The sequence below is a fragment of the Leptonychotes weddellii genome, chromosome 3, assembly GCF_054177405.1.
Source record: "Leptonychotes weddellii isolate Sample4059 chromosome 3, ASM5417740v2, whole genome shotgun sequence".
NCBI classification, from domain to species: domain Eukaryota; kingdom Metazoa; phylum Chordata; class Mammalia; order Carnivora; family Phocidae; genus Leptonychotes; species Leptonychotes weddellii.
In genome coordinates, this window is record NC_138371.1 from 139,115,141 (window position 1) to 139,121,583 (window position 6,443).

Genomic DNA, 6,443 nt, shown 5'->3' on the forward strand with positions numbered 1-6,443 from the left:
GCGTCTGCCTTTGGCTTAGGTCATGATCCCAGGGTCCTGGGATTGAGTCCTGCATCGGGCTCCCTGCTAGGCGGGGATCCTGCTTCTCCCTCTGCCTCTGCCTCTCTCTCTCTCTGACTCTCATGAATAAATAAATAAAACATTAAAAAAAAAGAAAACAACTGATATCAAGGTCAAAAATTAGTTATTTGGTAATATCAATTTATTGACACAATGTGCAGTTCTACTGTCTTAAAATATACCTATGCCTACAAGGTTCCTGCCAGTAACTTTCTACAGTTGAGGAAACTGCCCTGATTTGCATTGACATTGAATAGCTTTCCCCAGGCAAATACCTGCAGACAATCATCTGTTGATGCCTGTCTATAGGCAGAGGAAAGCTTTAGAACAGTAGCAATGTAAAATCAATTATTCCCTTGACTGTTACAGGAAGGACATTACAGAACACAGAAGAATATTAGCTCCCATTTACACAGTTCTTTTCATTCCAAAGACTTTTGCAAACATGTCATTGATTTTTAATATAATTTAGAAGACAAATTAGTCAATATCTTGCTAAACTCTAGGTTGAATATCGTACTTCCTGGTATATTAGATTTTCTCAGTTCTAGCAAGCCAAACTCCATTTATTAAGCACTCAGCATGCACTGAGCACTGTGCTCGGTCCAATGGGTCTACACAACATAAATTTTTATGAATACTTTTGAAGTTAGAAAGAATTGCGATAGAATCCTGTCTTTGCCTTTTGGGTGCATCCTTTTGCCAAATTATATAATCTTAAGAGTTAGATTCTTTAGCATAAAGTGGAAGTATATTGTTTAATTCCTTGAATGGTTATGATTAAATTTTATAATCTATTTTAAGGTCTTGGTCCAGTAGCCCAGTAATCACTCTTAGAAAAAGCACTGAATGAATGCAAGTCATTACTATTACTGAAGTATCAAAAATCTCTTAGTATCAACTATGAAGACGCTGTTAAATAGCTATTACTATTCTTCCTATCTGCCAGGTTCTTAAAATATTCCAAAGGAAAAACCCAGAGAAATGTATCTCAAAGTTCCTTAGTAAACATTAAAATAGATTACAAACCTGGACTGAGATTGAGAAAGAATTTGTAAATTTATTCTTGTATGATTCCTTTATTAGATGGTATTTTCAATGCCATTGAAACATTTATGGAAAAGTATGTTTTAAAGCAGAATTCACTGAATGAGACAGGTAACTACACAAATTTAAATCTCTGAGATTTCCATTAAGGGAGGAAAATATACATATTTTAAAAAAAGATATTTCTCATTCATGATATAACCGAGAAAATGAGAGAGTGATTATAATTATTAAGAGTCATGAAATTAGCAAAATGGTATCACCAAAAGCGAGTTTGCATCAGAAATACATTAAAGGGTGAAAATGATACCATTAGCTAAGCGAGATATTAATCCTATACAGTCTCTAGAAACAGTCTTGGAAAATGTTTATTAAAAGCTAACTGAAGTACAAGACCAAGGCCAGTAAAACTCATAAAAAAGATACTGTATAGTGCTTATATGTTCCTTTATGTAAATTTTGTTTAAATGTTATTTTCTCTATATATATTTTCATCAAAACTGTATTTAATTATAGTAATAGATCAGAAATGCACAAAATAATTACTTTAACATGCATAAATTATTTTTACTTTTCTAATACTCTTTGTGAATAATGAAAATAATGAGCCTAATGTACTGTAACATTCAGAAATTTCTACCTGTCAAAAGATTTCCATTAAGATAGACATGCTTCAAAGTAGTTTAACCAGCCTTGAGGAGACATGATTTACAAAACCATCTTTATTAGATGCATAAGTAAAATTTATTATCTTTAAAATGCAACATAAGTAACTAATGTTGATTAGATTTTGGGAAATAAAATAATAATTTTTTTTTCATTCTCAGTTTAGAACTAAGTGAAAAATAAAACATATGGGAGACCCACAAAGAGGAATGGGGATGTCAACTTCTAACTGGTAAGTAACTTTGGAGGTATGGGTTTAGACCTATTGTTCAAACTGCTTGATAGCAAAAACAATTCTACAGAAAACACTCTTACCCATTATTCCACCTTATCCGTTATCTTTTAATAGGTTAACTCCACTAAATCAAGAAATCTAGACCAATATGAAACAAGTATAGAAAGCTGGATAGCCCCAAGGAAGGCATATTTCTGAAAACTCATCACAGGTATGGAAGGTAATAGAAAAGAAAAAACCTGCCAAAGCCTGGGGCCAAAGGTCACAGAGAACAGTGGGCAAACAGTGGATTCTTCTCTCTCCCAGAGAGAAGAATCAGGGGTTAATCAAAGTACCTACTACCTCATCCCTAGATCAGAGACTGTACCATGTTTTCCCAGTGGGATTTAAAAGTTACTATGGATTTATGACTGTGGTATGTTTTCTTTCCTTCTTTCTGAATGAAAGTGTTCATTGAAATTTCCCCATCCTAGTCTAATCACTGAATACATGGTGTACAAAGGGACATAACACAATGGAGCTACAACTGACTTGATGTAGAGACCGTTGTATGACCAGATGTTCTAGACTTCTGAGCTAGATGCAGTGATGGGATAGAAAGAGTTGTCTCTCATGGGGAGGGGATGAGTGTGTTCTTTCATGGTGATAAGGTAGAAAAGGGATACTTCATGGTCAGAATTGTTACTAGTTCTGACCAATGGATCATGAGTGGAAGTGACAAGTGTCACTTCTAGGCTGAAGCAATGAAAAGACTTCACCAGAACCAGGCTCTGTGTTCCTTTCCTGAAGCACCTCTGGACCACTTGAGCTGAGATCATGGAGGCCCAAGATAGACAAACAAATTCTTGAATTGCAACTTATAAGGAGCTGTCCTAGAGAGTCTCAAACTCTTTCAGAATTTCATTGAATGAAAAACAAACCTCTATTAAGTTAAAACTCTGAAATTTGGTGATTTAATTTTTGTTATTGTAGCTATAAATTTTATCTTATCTGATTTATCTCTATATCACATATATAATATATAATATCATTATTTAATGTAAATATTAAATAAAATTAAGCTTATACATATAAAAAGATGCATCATTGGGAAACACCTATAAATTGGGAATTTCACTGATTTTTTGCAAGAGCTATTCTTGTAGAAGTCTTGTTACCTGGGAACAATATGTTGGGGGAAGAAACTTATACAAGCAAGCAAGATGTCAGGACTAAGGGACTTCTACAAATAAGCTTGCTATCTGGGAATAAGACGTCAGGGTAGGAACTTCTGCAAACAAGCTTGGGATAAGTATTATATATTCATTGGGGCATTAGTTTTACAAATATATCTATTACTTACTTAGATAACATTTTTAAGTATTTAAGTAAAGTATGTTTAAATTGTTGTGTGTGTGAATGATCCATTATTTTTAGGCTAAAATAAATAGATATGTTTCTACAATTAGTTGGCCATATAATTTATTCTCCAAGCCCTGACATTTTTTAATGTTAAATGGGACATAATTAATAATTATGCCAGAACAAAGGATGTAAACTGGGACTCTTCTGGGAAAACTAGGACATATGGTCACCCTGCCTAGACACTTAATTTCAAAGCCCTTAGAATTTCCTCCCTCCTTCCGCTCCCTTCTTCCTCTTCCTGAAAAACAAAACAACAAAAAAATCTTTCTTACTTCTCTTAAAATATAGTTGATAAAACTAGAGGCTTTCATTCCACTTTTGGAGTTTAGACTTAAAATGCAAATACTCTTAGATAACATACTGATTAGTACATACATTCTCAGAGCAAGTTACGGTGGAAAGTTGTCACTGGTAAGATAAAACGGAGGCAGGTGAGAAAGGGTATGAGGGTTTCCACAGAGTAAAACAAAAGGTAATGAGTAATGACTGGATCCACCAAAGACAAACTTCCTACTTACTTTAGTCTTGCAAAGAGCCAGCCATGTCTGAATATATAGTTCCTAAAACTGAATTATCATTAACCTTGAGAGAAATTTCATGGTGCATGTTTTATTGTTCTCATTTTATTCCTAATTTCAAACTGAGATCTACTGCCAAGCAACTTTTCTTTCTCCTTCAATAATTACCTGAAATCCAAAATTCTACATGAAATTTTTCAGTGATTAAGTCATTTAAAGAAATTAAACAGTCTTGAGCAATAATCAGTCAGAGCAGTTATCCATTTTAGATGAGTCATCTGAATAATAAATGTTTAAAAAAATTCTCTTCAATGGCACTTTTAGTCTGAATTTTTTCTATAATTGCCTTAATCCCTCAGCACAATTACTAAATGTCCACACACTTCTTTTACAATTTTACTACCCAAATCACTTGCTCTTGCTCATCAGCTTTGCAAATTAATAGTATGTTAAATGCACCAGGATAGTGAAAGGAATGCTAAAGTGAATTTTTCTAAGTGGCTAATAAATGTGTCTTAAATGACATTTAGTAAGTTTTAACATTTCTTATTCTACAGTAAACCTGTATTTCTTTCTAAATTGCATTCTTCTTATGACACTGAAATTCATTAAGGCCAACAATGGTATTAATAATGATAATAATAACTACCCATTCATTTAGTCCCAAATATGAGACAAGTGCTGTGCTAGGTATTTTATGTAAATTTTCTCATATTCAGTTCTTAAAATAAGGCTGTAAGCTATTTTTATTCTTTTTTAAACTTCAGACCTTATATAAAAATCAGGGATCTCCTACACTAATGTACTTTTACATATTTTCTTTCAAAACTCATAACTTACATAAACGGCAAACTCTATGGAGCATTGAACATGTCTATGTCTATTCTTTATTTTTCCTCCCTTTTTATTTTCTTTTTTTGAATCAGGCTCCATGCCCAGTGCAGAACCCAACATGGGCTCCATCTCATGACCCCAAGATCATGACCTGAGCCGAAATCAATAGTCAGATGCTTAACCGACTGAACCACCAAAGGCACCTCTGTCTGTGTCTATTCTACTTGCTCTACACCATCTCTACCTCATTCAAGGATGGTAAAGGTATTACATATTAGGAAATTTTCTTAATCCCAAATATTAAATTTCAGGAAATTACTTTCTATGAAAAAATATGTAAAATAAAATGTAGAGTAACAGAGCTAACTCAAAATAAACAATATTATATCTGTTTTAATTTGGTAATAACCATTGAGTGACTTCAGTTATTTATATATCGCCATGCTGGTATTTCCTCATTTACAAAAGCAGGAGATTATTACTCAGTTTTCATTTCACTCCATATGGGAAAAATGTTAACTAGAAAATGAAGCACAGACTTACAAATGAAGAGGATAATTCTATGACAGAGACTAAAATTGACTACCAACAGTCATTTCACACTCTAATTTCTTGCTAATAGAACCCCAGTTTTGTTCTCTAACATTGTGACTAGTGGCAAGGAAAAAGCCTTGACTGGATACGAGCCAATCTTAGCAAATGGGTTTCCTTTGACAGATCTTTACTTTCCCAGTCTCCCTTGCCAGTTGGAATAGCTCTGGGACCCATCTCTGGTCCATTATATATTGTCATGTGGAATATGACCTTGATGCAATGGCAGCCTCTACATATACTGCAGGCACTCTATTCTGGAAGCCATGGGACAAAAAGATTTACAAACCAAGTCAAAATACTCCAATCACAGGAGTTACCAAACACAAGCAAGACGGAAGGACCATATTACCTGAGTTCTATGTTTGCAACCATTGTATGTCTTGTCTCTTTGTCAACCCCATCAATCTTCTCTGCTGATGGTGTAGCTACGAGTACCAGAGTTGAGACTCTAGCAGCTGCACCAAAAGACAGAAGGTGTACTGGGCCCACGATTCTTGCTCCATTGGAGAGGTATGGATAAAGTACATCTGGATACTGGGCCAAAGTGGTAGCTTGACAAACATCCTGAAGAATAGCATATGATGTATTTTTGTTTCTTTAGCAAAGAAATCATGGGGCTAGAATGGGCTTTACCAGTGGATGGCCAAATAAGACCACGTGAATATTTAGTGTCTGAATATTTTGAGATGCTTGTATATTGAGTCACACACCTATTTAGTAGATCATAAGCATTTAGTATGCAGGTGCCTCACCAAGATTAGGTATCTCCTTCCATCCCTTTCTATCTATGTTTAACACACACCTGCTGTACTTATTAACTACTTATCTTGTAAGTAACATATCTTATGAATTCTGCCTATGTCTAACAAACTCTGCTTACGGGTTACTTATCTATAATGAAAATGCCTTAAAGAGTTTTACCTATGTTTATAAACTACAGACTTATTCATCTAAGAGAATTGAATATCCTCAAAAGGAAATGTGTATTTCAGATGTAAGGGAAAATTACTCGAGGGTATATAGGGAATTTTTTTTTTAATAGATAAAATCAGACCTCAATGTTTTCTGTCTGCTCACTTCCTTTC

General features: G+C 34.2%; 1 long non-coding RNA gene across 1 annotated transcript; it reads left to right on the top strand.

Moving 5' to 3' along the window:
- Window positions 1-1,940: 1,940 nt before the first annotated feature.
- On the top strand, window positions 1,941-5,846 carry LOC115941017 (uncharacterized). Its single transcript, XR_004075741.2, has 3 exons — window positions 1,941-2,005; window positions 2,123-2,219; window positions 4,857-5,846. It is a non-coding gene; the product is annotated as an uncharacterized LOC115941017 (long non-coding RNA).
- The last annotated feature ends 597 nt before the right edge of the window (window positions 5,847-6,443 follow it).